Genomic DNA, 19,337 nt, shown 5'->3' with positions numbered 1-19,337 from the left:
AACCGTTGCACAAAAGACCTTAGCAACCAAAGTAAGAAACAATACTTAAGATTCCTCTGACTCTGATGCTCCCAAAGTCTTTTAAATCTGTTTGTTTTTGTTTTTAGATTGTTGAATTTTCTGTTTTATTTGCTTTGTATGTTTATGCTTATGTAAAGCACTATGAATTGCCTTTGTGTCTGAATTGTGCTATATAAATAAATTGCCTTGCCTCTATCTTAACCATAACATGACAGAGTTTATGGCTATAAATGAAGAAAATAAATGCACCCTGCCACCGAGAGAAGTTAATGGATAGGCTTTGGCGCAATTCATTTTACACTATAGATTTCACTGGCAGTCAATTCAGGATTTGTCTGACCGTCTCGAGTTGGATCACTCTACTTTCCACAGCTGTGCTCTTCCAGCCCCATTGCAATTAATGATTGCTCTATGGTTTTATGCTACAGTATCTTTCCAGTCAGTAATAGACAAGGTATTTCATGTCCACAAGGCAATGGTGTGCCGCTTCATTTATCAAGTTTTAAATGCCCTACCCCTCTGCTGAACACTGTTGTGAAGTTCCCGCCAAAACAGAGAGATAACATAAGAGATGAGATAGCGGCACACTTCTTTAAAGGCATACTTTGCTGATATATTACCAACTTTGTATCATAATAACGTTGGTAGTATCTGTAAATGTTAAACGTCCAGTGCCCAGATCTTTCTACTCACAGGCCAGACATTTTTCTGCTGGCTCTAGGGCTGTTGCACGAACTACAGATTGTACTTCCGCATACGAACACAAAGAGTATAAAAAGTATAAACCTATTCTGATACAATCTCAAATTACAATTATGAACCTGAAAATGAGCATAATATGGGCACTTTAACACATGACAGACAGAAATGCTAAAACAGCAGTTTGGATGCAAATGGTTTAACAAAGAAACTGAAGCAAAACCATTCTAAGCATAACTTTTCTAACACATAGTCTGTGTTAGATGACTAAAAATATGTTTTACAATGTCTCTCAGACATTCTCCTTAACATCTTTCCTGGACCCTAATGACATTTTCTTTGAGTTCAAGAGTGCTGAGTGAAGAAAGAAGGGTCTATGCAAGTAGAGCCGTGCTTCTTCCATGGAACATCTGCGTGATGTTTCTTCCTGCAAGCTCTTCCTGTGGTTTTGACGTCTCCAAGTGATGCTCTTCCTGTCTGTTGCCTGGCAACAGCAGGGAAAAAAATAGATGAGGTGATGAGTGAAGGTGAACCAGAGGGAAATAGGAGGAGAGGAAGAGAGAAAGGGAAGAGATGCGGTGGGGGGTGGTTGTTGTGTTCTTCTTGGCAAGCTTTCGTAGATTGTTCCATTTCTGTCTTTAACATTCCTTTGAAAAAAAGCGATGTGACGTGCTGCCGAGTGCAAGATGATTACATCAACATTATACATGTCAGAATGTGGATTTCATGTCACATAAGTTTTTAGAAGTATCAATTGTATTAGATCGTGTAGTATATTAGTAGTATAGTCTTTAGTTTGCCTTTCTTAAATTGATAGATGTTATGCTACAGATGTATGTATGTATGTATGCACACACACACACACACACACACACACACACACACACACACACACACACACACTCACACACACACACACACATGAAAATATATCTGCAGAAATAATGTTGTAAGTCTTGTGATGGTTTTATGCCTTTTTATTGGCTTAATGCCAGAAATTACTTTTTCATTACAACCAACAGATTTGATTCACACACATTACACTGTTATTACATTGCTATATTGTATTTACATCCAGAAAAACTTTACAAAATATGGATAGACTAAGCCTTTATGTATTATGTCCTAGCACACAGTTGTACTACACAGACACATGGCCCCACAACAGAGAATAATAGAACGTAGATATTAAGTAGTTAAGTTTATGATAGCCGATTGGTCAGGGGATAGGACCTGAACAAATTGGGTTCTGTTACCTTGCGTAAGCATGGACGCCTGGCCAATAGCAGCGTGTGAATGCTATTGAAGGGCGGGCCTTGCCTAGAAGTTGCGTGGGTTCCATAATAACGCATAGATGAGCAGTGTGTATGTGCTTTGAAGAATGGGGATGTGTATGGATGAGCAGTGTGTATGCATGTTTTAAGAATTAGCATTTTGAGTAGCAGCGGTCCATGAGTTGATGTTTATGTTTTGGTGTTTTTGCCTGTGGTTTTACTGGCCGTGATGTGTTTGTTTATGTTTTTTATATTGTCCATGCAGCAACTTGCCCTTGTCCAACACAAATTTCACCCAACGGAGACAAATAAAGATACCTTGACCTTGATTGGGCAGTAATGCAAGACACACCTTTGCTGATAGTGGTGCGAATTGCTGTAGCCTAAGAGAGGGAGGCTCATATCCAGGGATTTCAATGCAATGCACTTGTACATAATGATATCGCATTATGCTCCTGTCTTTGTCTTTCTGGCAGAATGTTCAAGTACATTCTCACAGGTGATAAACAAGTAAACAAATACAATATGTTGAATTGAACATGGGCTCACATCTCACATGAAGGTATACTGTATGCAGCCCTGTAGAGGGAAAAGTCTTTAACCTGGAGCAGTCTAGCTTCCCTCTGAATCTCCTGTACTGTTGGGCCTTTGGAAAACAGTTTCGACATGCTCCCTACATTAAACCAGCTGCCTATAAAGAATTAATATCACAACAATGCCCAGAGTGCCTCTTTGTCCACTTGAGGTGATGGCTTGCAGGGGTGTGTCCGTGTGTCTGTAGCTCCTCTGTGCTTTACCAGCCAAGATTTCACATACTCCATTGGGTTCCACTTTGACAATGGAGGACCATTCAGGTCAACGATGAGACACTTTCGATCAGGAGTCTACATCTCAGTGGACACATGATGATATTCATTAAGTTGAATCCTCGCTCACATTCTGCACTGCTCACAGGGATCAGGCTGAGAATGTTCGTGAGTGGGTATCACACTAGAGTCGTCTTTGGAATCCCTGAAGCCCTCAAGCACTTTCCTTTGGTCAAGCCTGAACCTTAGTGTGAGCTCATGTAAGGGAACAGGCCAGTTTTCTGGATTGAGAACTTTAAAGTGATCAAGCAAATCTGTATACTGAGTGGTGTTCTCAGCTGATACGCCAGGGTGTCTGCTTGAGCCAGTGCTGAACAACCTGTCCTCTAGGTCTTACCCTCGGACTGGTTGTTAAGGGGATGCCATTAAACTCCTGTCTCTCTGCAGCTGTAAGAGCTTATTGTCTTTTATCACCTGGAGCGCTCATCATGGATGAAATAATGCAAATGGTTCTTCTCATAAGTTTGTCTGCTTTTGTGAGTGTCATTCCTCTTCCTTGCAAGTTCAGGGAAAGGTGTGCAATTTCCTCTAACGTGTCATACATTAAGGCTGAATCACACAGGAATTCTTGTGTCTCCATTTTGGCCATCAGACCCCTGAACATAGCCTTCTCATGTTCATCTCTTGTGCCATCCACAGAAGCAGCAGTAAAGTGCTGATGCAAAGCTTTGTACGAGTTCCATACAGCCTTAACTGTTGTGAAGCTGCTGGCTGCCCATCGAACATCAAGGACCCTCCCAATTTTCTGCAGACTTATTTCAAGTTGTTGTGCATGCTGGGCCAGTTCATGGTGACCGGTAGAGAGTGTAAATTTTGTCTAAAAATGACATGAAATGGTTTATGTTGTTAACACGTTTGACTGTATCAGTGCAGTGCCACACTATAACATTTGGATACATCTGTTGTAGACAGGTAGCAACCCCAGATTTCAGTGGCAGCTGCTGGTCTTTCAAAGAGGGGAAGCTCATTTTCGGCCTACATCATAAAAATTATCCATTTATTTATAATAATATAATACAATAATAATCTAATAATTATTATAATAATAATTTATAATATCCATGAGAAGGTTTCATCAAGAGATCGCTGTCAATGAACCCTCCAATCATCACGCAGAAGCCCAGCGTCCAGGCCAGCCCACTGCTCCATTGACCCCCAGAGACGCTGAGCGTCCGTGGGCGGGACATAATCAGCATTTATCCAATGACCGTCTAGTTTCGAAGCACTGAAAAAAACTGCTCAAAGCAGCCTCATTGAAGTCAATGGACGCTAGGCTTCAACAGGGAAATGCACCGAGACGCTACGGGAATGTATGAGAAGGAAATCTAGTCAGCTGATTCTGAACGAACTCGTCTTCGAGATGAACGTATTCTAACGCAGTTTTAGTCAATAAAATATTAACACCATAGGACATATTAGGGGAAGCTGAGCTTTCCTTGCAGTCTTAAAGAAATCGCCACTGCCATATTTCCTCCCTAGCATGGCACTTGCTCCATCACAAGCAAAAGCAATGGATGAAATTTTCATCTAGTCCCCAAGTTTGGACTAGAGCAAACTCTTTGTAATATTCTCAGCTGACCAAATCGAGGAATATAACTGTGGGCACATAATTTATTATGGACGTTAAATACACTACTTGTGCCGATTTCTTGCTAAGAGTTGTGGACTCGTCAATTAAAACACGGAACCTCTGGTCTTTAGTAGCATGTGGTGCAATATTTTTTGTCTCATTTCCTTTGCTGATCAATTATACATTTATCATATATCTGGAATGGAGAGTGGTGCCCATGTTGAGACCATTTTCTTGCTGGAGCACCACCAGCTCCTGGTAGTCTGTGTATGGCCTGTTGTTCTTTGCTATGATGTATGCTGTTCGAAACAGTGAGGCTGTCTTCTCTGCTTCCTCCTCCCACTTGTTTTTGTATGGAAACATCAATTGTGTTTTTTGTGTTCACTGTATTTTCTGCTGCCTTGTGACTTTTTGATGTCTCATGCTTGTAGATTTTGCTCCTTAAGCATGACAGCTGATATTGGTGATTGCCATTGCGGCTGTACGTAACTCTAGTCTGCGACCATTCATTCGAGAGAGACATGCCCATCTCTTTAAACACTCCAAGGGATTTGACAAATTGGCAAGTACGACACCCAAGAAAATCACCAAGCCAAGGGTTAGCTTTTTTAAACTGTGTTGCTTTTCAGTCCAAATGTGTGGGTGGCATCTGCTCTCGGTCTCTCCTCTCTCTGTTCCTTCGTCCTCAGCTTCTCCTCTCTCTGTCTCTCCTCTCTCTGTTCCTTCGTCCTCAGCTTCTCCTCTTTCGGTCTCTCCTCTCTCTGTTTGTTCTCTCTCAAATTGTCCTGTCTCTGTTTCTTCATTCTCTGTTTGTCTTACCTCTTTTCCTCCTCTTTCCTCATCTCCTCTCTCTATCTCCCTCCTCTCTATATCTCCTCTCTCTGTGCTCTCTGCATCATTGTCTGTCTCAGCTCTGTCTGTAAAATGAAAAAGACAAGAAAAGACGTTCAAGAAAAGCACACCACATCCTGTCAAGTAGCCGGTCACATTATAAGGCCTATAGGCTAACCCTTTCAGACAAACCATTAAAATAAATTATTTAGCATGCATTCAATGTTTAGGTATCCAGTCTGAATGATATAGCCTATCTACACCTTTAAAGTGCCCATATTATGAAAAAATCACTTTTTTCTGGGATTTGGGGTGTTATTTTCTCTGGTGCTTCCACACGCATACAAACTTTGAAAAAAAAACCATCTACGCTGTTTTGAGTGAGATACGGTTTCTGAATGTGTCCTGCCTTCAGTCTCCGGGTGAGCTGGTCAAAATCTGCACGGCTTTCTACGTCACTAGCCGAAACGAGGGTGCTAGGGGGCTAACCATTAGCATGCTAGTGCTCGTTCTCTAGCTCGTTCTCAATGGCAAAACACTGCAAGAACACACAAAAATTCACCCTAATCTACAAAATAAATTGTATAGGACTTACATGTCCCTGTTGGAAGTGCACCCTTGTTTAGAAGAAGTTAGCTAGCTAGCTAGCTAGCAATTGTGAGCTTACCTAGCTACTGCGCATGTGCAACTGCCAACAAAGATGTTACAGAAGTTGAGAGGTCTCACTCTGTAGCTAAAACAGAGACCTGAACACAGGGTGAAAAGAGGAGCTGCAGTGCAACAAAAATATGGTGTTTTTTGAAAATTAAACCATGTATACCTATTCTGATACAATCTCAAATTGCAATTATGAATCTGAAAATGAGCATAATATGGGCCACTTTAAGGTAACTGACTTAATATTGTCTCTGTGCCAGTACCATTTCGAGAAGGGCAAGGGGGAGGGGGGACTCCCCCGTCAATCATTTCAAATGGTAGCCAGTCAGAGTAAACTAGCCTAGTTATTTCTCTTAAGGACTTTATTATGTCTGGGATTTGAAGCCATGTAGCTGTTGTGAAGACATTGTACTCTAGCTTGTGCTTTATTGGTGAGCTAATTATAATAAATTAAACTCTATTTCAGGCTACACCGCAAATGTGGCTGGTTATTATTATTATAACAACTAGCTGACTAGCAAAGGGAGCTTGTTGTCACTAACTTTCAGTGGCTTAAATGCCAGAGAATGCATGAATCCAGTTATTTATCTGACAATATATCCTGAATTCTACTTGTAACATGGGCTAATGGGAAAAGGTAGAGGTGACTTGCAACTTTGTGTCTGAAAGGGGTAACCTAATCAACGCCGTGGCTTGTTGAGTCAGTGGCATGAATCTACCGTGAACCAAATTAACTGTTTTCCGAGCTCACTCACTTTGGGCTTGTAGCCGAGGCTGTTTGCTGGCAAAATCAATTCATTAACAGTTTATTAACATTTACAGCATGATGAACTATTACAATGTGAGAAACCTATGTGGGTTTATTGATGGCACAAATAAACGGTCGGAGTTTCTCACTTTGCAACAAGCCATCAAGTCATAAATTATAAATGTTTCATTAATAAACTGTTAATATCTACTACAATAATCTGTCAAGTCTGCAGCTGTAAATATTAAGTTACTAATAAATGGATGTTTTCATTGCATAAGTGATCATCCCAGGGCAGATCTTTGGGTGTCCTTCAGGCTGTCTCACACACACACACACACACACACACACAATCCTGTAGTGTCAGTGAGTCACCACAGAACATCTGTGGTCTGTTTGCTGTCTGAACATTTAGGGTTTCTACCTGTAACTTACTGTATATAAACTGTCAAATTAGTAAAGATGCTTTTTTAATATGCTTGTGTTTTGTATATTTGCATGTCTTTTCTTCATTTGCAGTGCATAGAGCTCCCAGGTCCACCGAACATATATGTCTTGTTCTGTGGTCGGAAATGAAGACACAGACAGAGAATATATAACGCAACTGAAATCTCAAAATGTCCAATTCTGGACGTGGGTGTTGCATTGTTTCTTCCATCTCATCCTTACAATGCTCCTCATGTCTTTGGTGTGAGGATGCAAATGATGGAAGCAAGGACGCACAAATAACAAAAGTCCCAATTGAGAAGAATCCCAAGATTGACAGAGAGAAAGAGAACGAGAGAGAGAGAGAGAGAGAGAGGAGGTCTAAATGAAAGAGAGGGAATCACCAGAAGGGAAAATGTGCAGTCCCAAAGCTCGAGAGAGAAAAGAGATGAAGAGAGGGGAGGTTGGGGAGGAGATGGAAGGATCAATATCTAATTTCAGTCCTGAGTTCACTGTGGACGGTTTTCCAATGAGACTAGGCTAGAACACCAAAGTTTGAATAGCTGTGTATCTGTCTGTCTCACTGTGCATCACACCTCCATCTGTCTCTGTGTCCACTTGTTAATAATGTGCAGGCTTGGAAACCAGCTATTAGTTTCACCAACTAGAGTCACTGTTAAGCCAATATGTGAAGTCGCTCCTAAAGAATGAGTAGCATCTACTGTATTTCTGAGCAGTGTTAATTATAATGAATGTGGCTGCAGAAGCTTTAATTAAAAGGAGATGGATTACTTACTGTGTATGTCTTGCATTGCCAGACCTTACTCCACAGCGGTGCGAAGTAAACCCTGGCCCCTCCAAACATACATTCCAGGATAGGAGGAAAAAAAGGCTCTGGGTTGCTTACATTTCTTTAAACCAATCACAATCGTCTTGGGCGGCGCTAAGCTCCGGTCGCAAAGACGGTGGATCGGCAAAATGGACTAGGGAAGGAGCTTGTTTTGGTGGAACATTTCCACCATGCAAAAGAAAACGCCACATAAAATATCAAATGAAGTTAACTGTTGACACAATACAGTAACGTGAGCTATTTAAATTAGCTGGATGTATGGCTAAACATAATTTGCTCTTACCGGTGTATGGCCGTGTATTTTGTTCATAGGAGATCCCCACCAATCAGTCCTAAATGTCCCAGTTAGACTGTTAAATGCTGTAAACACATTCTTTGTAAATCATTCCCCAAAAGAACCAAGCAGACCTGCCTTGTTGCATGATCCAAATTTTCTTCAAAACTTGCCATTTTCAGCGTGTAGCTTGCTCTACCAGGTGAGCTACCCAGCCGCCAGTGTTGCACTTTCATAATGTCAGAGGACTTAAGGCAGTTACACACCAACCAGACGGCCGACCGTTGGCAGAAAAGGCAGTTGGACTGATCAGTCTCCCCAAGTTAATCAAAAAAAGTTCCTCGGAACACACCAAAGCGACGAGACGTAATACGTCTCCATAACAGCAGGCAGCACTAATCTGTATTGTCGCCCAAAAATGAAAACCGGCAGCTGATTGGACGAACGTGGGTTTGTTTTCTCTGGAAATTCAAAGACAGACTGTCATGGCGGCTTGTTCAGAATACGACCTCATATTGTACTAAAAGAGTTCACTGAAACGTGTTTCGGAAAACATTTTAAGCGAGAAATAGGCCGTGCAGTTGCTGAATCTGTCTTCATTTCAGATCAACAAAGTTTAGTTAGTTCAGTTTAAAAGATTTTCATCAGATTTTGAGAGGCTTAGTCACGCTTATTCCGCTCGCCTTTTCCGGGTGAGTCCCGACTGCCCTGTCTCCGACTGAACACGTCAGGTCGGCCAAAATGGCCGACAGCCCCTCGGACGGACGACGGCACGGAACACACCGAACAGACTCGAGTCACCGACCTCGCCAGACTGTCCAACGGCCGATTATCGGCCCGGTGTGTAGCTGCCTTTAGAAGATAAGGATTAGAAAAAAACAATGGTCAAACTCTGTGGTGCAGAGGCTGAGATTTAGGCTTTAAGTTTAGGTCAAGCTCAGTTTTACACTGTAAAAGCAGCAGTGACGTCACCCTTTGGTTTGTGTACTGTTGTTTTGAAGCCTTGAGTTTGGCAATTTGGCCATCGCCATCTTGTTTTTTTTTAAAACGGACGTGATGATTTTCGGACGAGAGGGCAGAGCTGGAAAAGGATAACGGCAATGAGCCAGTGTTGTGTATGGTTGCAATAGCTGAGCTCAACGCTAAAGGGGGAAAGTTGCTGATTTTCAGTAGAGTTATGTGATAAAAGTGCAGCTGTTTTAGGAAATCAGCTTAAAAAAAGATAAGAAACTATAAAATTGTGAGGCATTAAAGAAATAGTTTTTCATCTTAAGTAGGAACCTTTAAGGCCTTTTTACAGTCGGCCTGGCGCGCGCCAATGTGACGTCAAAATGACGTAGATCTCGCTGGCGCGCCAGGATCCAGAGGTCGCGCACCACTCTATTTTTTTCAGCGGCGTGCGACAAAGCGGAAACAGGTAGGTCATCGAATCAAATCGAAGCACTGACGTCAATGCTGCTGCCAGTTCTGCCTTTTTCTTCTTCTTCTAGTACATAGAAAGAGCAAAGTCGGTAGCCTTTGCTCATTAGCGCCACCTCTATTCAGGAGAAGACTGCAACTAGTGTCGCGACCACCACACGCAAGTATAAATAGTTACGGCAATCCCATGACGTCACATTGGCACACGACAGGTTAGCTGCGGCCAGCATACCGGACGCTTTAGGCTTGGAGCTGCGTGCCACAGACAGGGGTTAGGGAAGTCAGAAAGTACAGGCATTGGATTTGGACTTTTATGGGATTTGTTGCCAGTAAAAGATTATATATAATAACTTGCCTGGTTCAATAGCATAAACGTACAATGCTTTGGATCCAACAAAACCCCCTGAAGCAGTTTAGCATGCCATGAACACATTTAAAAGGAAAATGGGAATTTCCATTGCCTAATGTTCTGCATTTACCCTCATTTATCTTGTCTACTTGTATAAGGATTCCTTTAACTGTTTATGTGATGGCAAATGGAAAATGTTGTCTTATTTGTGAAAATGATAAAGTTAAAAAAGAAAAGATTTTCCAATCTACCACAGAAGATGTTTTTTTTAAATGTCTCTCTCTCTCTCTCTCTCTCTCTCTCTCTCTCTCTCTCTCTCTCTCTCTCTCTCTGCAGTCCAAACCGCAACAGTGAGTGCAGGATGGAGGTGTTGAGTGGGAGTTTACATCCCTGAAATATTTATGAGAAAATGCACCAATGCAATTGTGCAGCAGACAAAACTGTGGGGCTCCAGCTCTCTCCCACTATCTCTTTCCTTATCTCTTCCCTTTATGAATCTTGTTTCTCAAATCTCCCTCAGTGTGTCATTAGTTAGATTATTTTTTAATCTTCTCTAGCTTCATTATTTTTTCACTTAATGGATCGCCTTTATAAACAACAGGATATGCCCCCTGCACTACTCCTCTATTGCCATTGGTCTCTTTACCCAGTGTCTCACCATTCATTATGTGAGGAACATAATCTATTAGCAGCAGCCTTTAGAATGTATGTATTGGTACCCACATGTACGTGTTACGCAACTACAGAAACCCTCATTCATGTTAACCTCCCGTTTGGACTACTGCAATGGAGTCCTGTCTGGGGTCTCCAGCAAAACCCTAGACCAGGCTCCAGTATGGCCAAAACTCTGCCGCTAGGTTCCTCACCCACACCAAGACCTGGCAGCACATCTCCCCAACCCTCATCCACCTTCACTGGCTCCCAATTAAGTCCTGCATCAAATATAAAATCCTCCTTCTTACCTACAAATCCTTCCATGCCCTGGCCCCACAGTACCAGACTCTGTACCTTTGGAGACAGAGCCTTTAGTGTTACAGCCCCTCTGGAACACCCTCCCTGCAGATAACCGAAATGCTACTTCCCTGGATTTAAAAAAAAAAAAAATCCTGAAACACCACCTGTTCACCACAGCCTACAACCTTCTTTAGCTTAGCCACTGTAATTCTCTAAAGTGTCCTTGGGTTTCTTGAAAGGCGCTATATAAATAAAAGTTATTATTATTATTATTATTATTATTATTATTATTATTATTATTATTAGTATTATATAATACCACATTAATACACAGAAAACTTTGTCTCTACCAGGGTTTTATGAATACATTCTGCCACAGAAAAGGTTCAATTCTTAAAACACACAGCCTGTCCTCTTCTGGGACACCATTAAAGCTGCCAGTTTCTGTAGCTTATGTAGTGTATCTACACCTAGTCTCGCTTTGCCAGAACATCTGCACGCTGCGGAGCGGAGGAGGGTCTGGCTAGTCCACACAGCATTGCGGGTTGGGAGAAAAACATGCTCTGGTTTATTGGCATTTCTCTAAACCAATCACAATCGTCATGGGCGGCGCTAAGCTCCGCACGGAGTCGCTGTAAAATAGTCGCGTGAGAGAAATCTCAGATTGGATTGATAGTCCTAGCTAGCTGTCTGGATTTACCCAATAAATACATGGATCCGGCGGAATTTCCTGCGGCACCAGAGCAATCCCGGAAGTGGAACATTAAGGATATAGACCAGCTTAAACAAAACTGCAAACATATTTGACATTTGGTTCAATTCAGCTTCACAGAAATGTCTGGATCAACGACAGTACATTACCAGGATAACTGCCTCGTTCCGCCGGGTGGCCCCTCACCTTCCGCTCTCTGTGTGTTGCTGTTCTCAAACTCAACTTCAGTACGGGAAACAAAACATACCTTCAAGCTAGCATTGCTACATGCTGAAAATGCATTTCCTCTCTAACTGGGAAGTTTTGGGACCAATTGGGGGGAATGCTGTGGATGAAGTACACACGGCGATACACTGGTAAGAGCTCATGAGGTATTATAGTTTTGCATTTTTCATTAGTTTTTATTTTTATTCGTTTTGACTTTTTGTTTTCAAATTCAGTTTAGTTTTAATTAGTTTTTAAAGCGGGTTTGCTAGTTTAGTTTAGTTTTTATTAGTGTTAGTCTTTTTTTGTAATATGGGTTATTTGGGACCGTTCGGTATTTATGGAATGGACCACTGGAGGAAAACAGGGGAGGGTCGTGTCTTTTTATTCTTTGCTGAGGGGAGGGTCATCCAACGTTTTTTCAGATCTCAAAGACTACGTCATTTACAGAGCTGATAGAGCTTCCAGGGGTGGTGGTGTAGCCACATATGTGTCCTCTCACTTGGTCTCTGAGTTAATTGTCCCTGATGTTGATCTATCTCACTTTGAGTGTATTTTTGTAAAGATAACCCTGCATGATAATAAATACATAACTATTGGTAACATATATAGACCTCCCTCTGCACGAGCGGAATCATTTGATTGTATCATATCTACTATGGGAGGGTCATGTCTTTTTTGGCTAAAGGTCCCAAAACTCTTAAATAAATAACGAACAGTCCCTAATAATAACTCAACAAAAACATCATACAATTTTAGAAATATGTATTCACAATGTATTCAACAATAACACCAGTAAATAAAATTTAGCCTATGTATGGTCATAAATATGTAAACAGTCTACACAAGACGCAGTATGTGCAAAATGTATAAGTGATGTGTTCCAGGAAAAAAAACTAAATAGCCAACAGACTAAAGAAGACATGAACAGGTGTTTTCAACTTTGGTTCGAGTAAAGTGGCGAACTTTTTGAAGTCAATCGAGTCACACAGTTGTGTAGACATCCCAGTATCAATACACATATTAACCCACGCTTCCTCCCGCTTCTGGTGTTCCTGCGAATGTACTAACCAGCAGCTGTCAGGTCGCCGGTGAAAGCCGTCCTGTAGTGTTCTCTGTCCTGCGGTTGTCTCTGTCATGCTGCCTGGCCCTGTATCCATACATCCATGCCCGTAACGTTACCGGGGTTAGCTTCTGTTGTTTTGGTGACAAGTTCACCATATCTCTTAGTCTCATTTACAGATTTTGATAAAGTCTCCACACCTTGACGCAAAGGGAGTAAAAAACTATCCATTGCTAGCGTTAGACTCACTTCTCTAATCCTAACGGCTCCAAATATTGAGCTCTTCTTCTTCTTTGTGAATACGTTACTGCGGAAGTAAGGTCAAAAGTTCAATGTGTGCTGCACCCTTTGGCCGAATACGATCACCTGTGTGTTTTAGCCTAAAAATAAGTTTGTTTTATTAATGTATTTATTCATTTTTCAAATGTAAATTATACTATTTACACATTAACGATTTTTTATTTATTTATAAATCAACCACAGCAATTTCTTGGGGGTGCTAAGGGGGTGCTATGGCAATCCTAGGGGTAGCTACAGCACCCCCTAGCCCCTCCCTGGCGCCGCCTCTGATCTGGATCGATCTGGTTTTGTGCGCTGAAAACACTTGGGTTCAATATTGTGTGCAGTGAACAGTGAAGCTTGTGGGTGTGACCTCCAATCTGAAGGACCAACCTCACACATCAGGAATCAGTCATTCTGCTGTCCTCTTCCTTTGTGGGTTGATGTGAAAAGATGTGGTTCAAATTCTGGTGAAATGTTTGTAAAAGTTCATTCATTCTGCTGTCCTCCACCTGTGTGCAGAGTGTGGTGTGGGTGTGCTGGTGCTACTGCTGCAGGGGGCTACACCTTGAGGCACATCGGCACTTCTCTCGTCTTTTTTATTTTATTTTTTTTTCTTTATTTTTTTTTCTTTGTGTTTTTATGTCTGTCTTTTATGATTTGTTTGATTGTTCTATCCATGTGTATAAATGTTACTGATTATTATTATCTCATAATCTCCAATCTGATTATTCGGATTTTCCTAGCTCTGACATATCTCTTCATACTGGATAGTGTTAAAGGATTAAAAATAATTCATCTCAATATAAGAAGCCTCCTACCAAAAATCAACCTACTTCAAGCATGGGTTGAACAGTACAAACCAAATGTTATTACATTATCTGAAACCTTGCTCACCGATAAAATAGGTAGTCATGAAATAAATCTCAAAGACTACGTCATTTATAGAGCTGATAGAGCTTCCAGGGGTGGTGGTGTAGCCACATATGTGTCCTCTCACTTGGTCTCTGAGTTAATTGTCCCTGATGTTGATCTATCTCACTTTGAGTGTATTTTTGTAAAGATAACCCTGCATGATAATAAATACATAACTATTGGTAACATATATAGACCTCCCTCTGCACGAGCGGAATCATTTGATTGTATCATATCTACTATTAATTCAATTAAGTGCAGAAATGAAATTATCTTACTGGGAGACTTTAACAAGAACTGGACTGATAAATCCTCAAAAGAAAGAAACCTTTTTGGAAACTTAAACCTAACCCAGCTCATCAGAGAACCCACCCGTGTTACCCCCCGGAGTCAATCTCTTCTTGACTGGATATTGGTTTCTCATCCAAACAGATTCATTAAAGCAGGGAGTATATCCGACTGTTTCAGTGACCATGCCATGATATTGCATCTGGAAAATTAAATTGCCAAAATTACCACCCAGATTAATTAGAATTAGGCAATACAAGAAATTAAATACAAACCATTTTATAAATGACCTGATTTCAATTAATTGGGATAGGTTTCATCTTATTCCAGATGTAAATAATGCATGGGACTTTCTATATTTTGAATTTATTAACGTTGTAGATAAACACGCTCCCATGAAAACCACTAAAGTTAAGGGTGCGCATCTACCATGGATAACATCTGACCTTATAAGTATATTTAGACAGAGAGATAATGCCTGGGCTAACTTTCATAAAACCAAAGATCTGACTGACTGGGAAAGGTATAGGCAATTGCGAAATCATAGTAAAACTATGTCCAGAAATGCTAAATCTAACTATTATAAGGAATCCCTTGTACATGACTTTAAAAATCCTAAACAGTTCTGGAATACAATTAAAGATATAATTAATACATCCAAGAAATCCTTACCTACTAAACTCACAGTCAATAAAATCATTTTACAAGACCCACTACTAATTGCACAAGCATTCAATCAACATTTATCTCAGGTATCTTCAGCTACAGCTCCCAATCTCTTCATTGATTGCCATAAAAACAATATCCTGCCCAGTCATAGCTTTCAAGCATATAACACCTGTGGAGGTACAACATGCAACCAATGCTCTAAAAATGAGCAGTGGTCCTGGGTTGGATGGCATTGAAACCAGATTTCTCAAATTATCAGCTCATATCATTATGTATCCGCTATGTCATCTCTTTAATATGGCTTTATCCACATGTGAAATACCTGCCATATGGAAATGTTCCCGTATCACTCCACTTCATAAAGGCGGTGATGTTCTTGATCCCAATAATTATTGACCAATTTCAATCATCTGTTCTATTGCAAAAGTTTTCGAAAAAATTATTTATGATCAACTGTCCCATTATCTAGATAAGTGCAATATCTTATCGCCGTTTCAATCTGGCTTTCGATCAAATCATTCCACAACCACTGCACTATTAAAGCTTACAAATGATATTTTCTCTGCATCTAATAGCAGTCAACTAACTGGTGCAATTTTTATTGATTTCACAAAAGCATTCGACTTAGTTGATCATTACTTGCTCTTGGATAAATTGTTCTCTGCTGGTCTGTCAGGCAACGCACTACTCTGGTTCAATTCTTATCTCCATAACAGAAAACAATGTGTAACTAGAACTGCAAGCAGTTATGACGGGGCCCAAGCCACCCACGGCAGTCGCCCCCGACACCCCGGGGAGCGCGCAAAAGCGGAACCTGAAGCCCGGCGGCGGGGAGGCAAACGTCGGTAAATATCGAGAGGTGCGAGCCTCAAGGTCTGCGGTCCGTCGCCGTTGCAAACGTAGCAGTCAACAGTTCACCTCCACGCATATACAGACTACATTTAAGAATGCTCTACAATAAACAAACTTCTTAACCCCCTTGACCGCAGGGGACAGCAGAGAGAAATGAGAGAGTAACTGAGAGGGTGGAGGGGGGTGTGGTGGTTGAAGGAGCAGGGGAGGTGGTCAAGTTGTTGCAAATGGCGTCGTAGGCACCGATTTATGTTTTCCTCCGTGGGTGCTTCGTGGGAAATTAAGAATCAATGACACCAACATAACCAATCACACTATGACAGACGCTCCACTTAGCACCAACTGCAATGTTTAATTGCACGGTATCGGCGCCTATGAATGGTGTTGATTTTGGATTGAAAAAGTGAGAGAAAAGAGTTGCATTTGTCCACTGAAAGTTGTAGAAACTTTGTCAAGTGGGTTAAGAAGTTTGTTTATTGTAAAAAACCAGGGGAGCACACAAAAGCAAAAACCAAAACTGAAACCTAACGGTAGGAGGGAAACATCAGTAAATATTGAGAAGTGTGAGCTGCAAGGTCTGTGGTACATTTCCATTGCAAATATCCCATTAACATTGAGTAAAAGGGCCAAAACTCGTCTACGTTGATTATAGCGCCCCCTAATGGCCGATATTCGCCAGATTTGGTGGATAGCCTCCGAGCGTCATGCCAAACTACCATCACAAGTTTCGTGTTGATTGCATTTACTGTGGCAGAGATATTGTAATTGCAAATTTCCCATTTAAATGCATTGAGTTATTGGCCAAAACAAATAAACGTTGCTTATAGCGCCCCCTAAAGGCCGATCTTCGCCATGTTTGGTACGGAGCATCGTAGTGGGATGTTGAACAATGCTCTCAAGTTATTTGCTGATAACATTTAATTTGGTCGAGATATGATATGATATGTGTGTGGTAGCTAGCTAGGAAAATTTGTTTGGTTGTCAAATGCGCATACTTTAACATAGCAAAATTCCTTGAGTAACTTTTGGTCAGGTCCATCTGGAGATGCTACGTACCAGGTTTCGTGCTGATCCGTCGCATGGACTAGGACGAGTTCGAAAAAGTTGGTTTTGCGCATTGCGTGATATTGCAAAAAAACTTTTGAGAGGACATGGGCGTGGCCTATATCATGTGATTCAGCTTGATTCAAGGAACACGTGGATGTATGGTTTTCTAATGTGCGATGTGAAATGTGGGAGTTAAATGCAAAAAAACATTATAGCGCCACCTAGTGGTCCACATGTGTAATTTGTGGTAGGTGTGGTCCATGACCCATTGTCTATCTACCCTGTAAATTTAAAGTTGTTCACATTAGTGTAAGTAGTAAATTTAGACGTGGGTCCCATAGGCCACGCCCACTTTGACCCCTCAGTACCCCACTATAGAGATGGCCTCAGGAGTGGCCCTAGATGGTACCCAACACATTTTGTAAAAATCGGATGAGCAATTCATGAGATATAAACTTTTTGTACTTGTAGCGCCCCCTAGTGACCAATTTTCGTAAAACGCGTGAGCATCCTCCAGAGGGTCACGTCAAATAAGAATCTAACGTTTGGCGTTGATAGCATTTATTTTGGTTGAGATATAGCAAAGTTGGTGTTTTCATAGTTAATTTCTATTAACTTTTTGTCAGGCCCATCTGGAGATGCTACCTGCCAAATTTCGTACCGATCGGTCGCACGGTCTAGGAGGAATTCGAAAAAGTAGGTTTTTGATAAATCACGATTTTTCACACATAAAAGTTTAGGCGGAAATGGGCGTGGCCTATATCATGTGATTCAGTTGGATCCAGCGAACGAGTGGATGTATGGTTTTTGAATGTCCAGTACAGTGTTGGAGTTATAGGGCCGAACTCGGTTTTTCTGCTATAGCACCACCTAGTGGTGGAAGTGGGTAAATTGTTGCGCCTGAGGTCCTTGCGGAGTTTGGGACCAGTCCTGAAAATGGCAACCCCCCACCATGTACGGTTTAGGCTGTAGTCGGAGTTTTAGGCGGAGAAGAAAAATAATGTATGATTAATCAGTAGAAAAACAATTAGGGTTCCACAGCCCTGCTGTGCGAACGGCATAGCTTTGCTTGGACCCCTAATGATACAAGGATGCAAATCCAATATATTAATTCAGCAACGAGGTGTCCCTCAAGGTTCAACTCTTGGTCCACTTCTCTTTTCTATTTTTGTTATGACCTTCCATCAATCTGCTCTGAATGTTGTGTTCAGTTTTATGCAGATGATACAGTATTATACACTTCCAAAACTAATTTATTACAAATCAAATCAGCTCTGCAGTCTGACTTTGATAGCCTACAACAATGGCTCATAAGAAATAAATTATTACTTAACAAAACCAAATCTCACATTATGATTTTTGGAACTCCACAGACCATCAAATCTAAATTAAAAGGTCACACGTGTAATTACATGTTCTGATGGTAGTTCACTGCAAAAAGCTGAACACACCAAATACCTCGAACTTTGGCTAGACTCTGAGCTCTCATTTAGTATCATATTGATTATATTTTAAAAATAATCAATTTTGGTATTGGTGTTCTCTACCGATCCAGAAAATGTTTTTCTCTTACTGTTAGAAAGAAACTTGTGCAACAACTTATCTTACCAATTATGGACTATGCTGATGTTGTATATCAGGTTGCACCCAGCACTAATCTGCTCCCTCTCAATGTTGCTTACAATAGAATCTGTAGATTTGTTCTTGGATGTCCTTTTACTACTCATAATTGTATTATGTATGAAAAACTTGCTCTTCCATCACCCTCAATAAGAAGACATCAGCATTGGTTGCTGTTTATTTACAAATGTATACATTGCAATTACCCTAGCTATCCTAAACAACTTATGGCACCCTTTTCCTCTACCTACCACTTGAGACACTCTACACAACTTTTTTTTTCTGTTCTTGCTGTACGTTTCTCAACAGCTAAGAAAGCCTTTAGGTTTAAAGTCCCCCCTCAGATTGGAATAATCTACCTGTAAATATTCGATCCATTCTATCTCTCCCATCCTTTAACCTCACGAGGAAATCATGGGATGAGAGAGGAAATGTGTTTAAGAGGGATGAGACGTCCTTTCCTCTGTAGCATCAGGTGGATTTGTCAGCTGTATGGCGGAGTTAGCAACTCCTTCAGCTGCACGGCTTCCAGGAAGACGTCTCTCGTGTATCCTCGCTCATAGCTCCTCAGAGATCCATCCTCGCTTCTCGCTCGTCAGGGCAGAAGTAAGAGCTTTGAGACGGCCTTCAGGAAGGAGGGACAGAACAACTTCCAGTTCAGCCGAGGATCGAGGACTGAGGAACTATCAAATAAGGGAAGTGAGATGCACCCTCTGAGACGGCTGGGTTCATCTCTGAGGAACAGTGTGG

The 19,337-nt window shown here is 41.3% G+C and overlaps 1 pseudogene; it reads right to left on the bottom strand.

The window, feature by feature from the left end:
* Positions 1-2,701: 2,701 nt before the first annotated feature.
* Positions 2,702-4,959, bottom strand: LOC144530945 (E3 SUMO-protein ligase KIAA1586-like; annotated as a pseudogene).
* Between the last annotated feature and the right edge of the window lie 14,378 nt (positions 4,960-19,337).

Source organism: Sander vitreus, chromosome 16 (genome assembly GCF_031162955.1).
Source record: "Sander vitreus isolate 19-12246 chromosome 16, sanVit1, whole genome shotgun sequence".
NCBI lineage: Eukaryota > Metazoa > Chordata > Actinopteri > Perciformes > Percidae > Sander > Sander vitreus.
The sequence above is the reverse complement of the archived record's forward strand: the minus strand, read 5'-3'. Positions and strand labels throughout refer to the sequence as shown.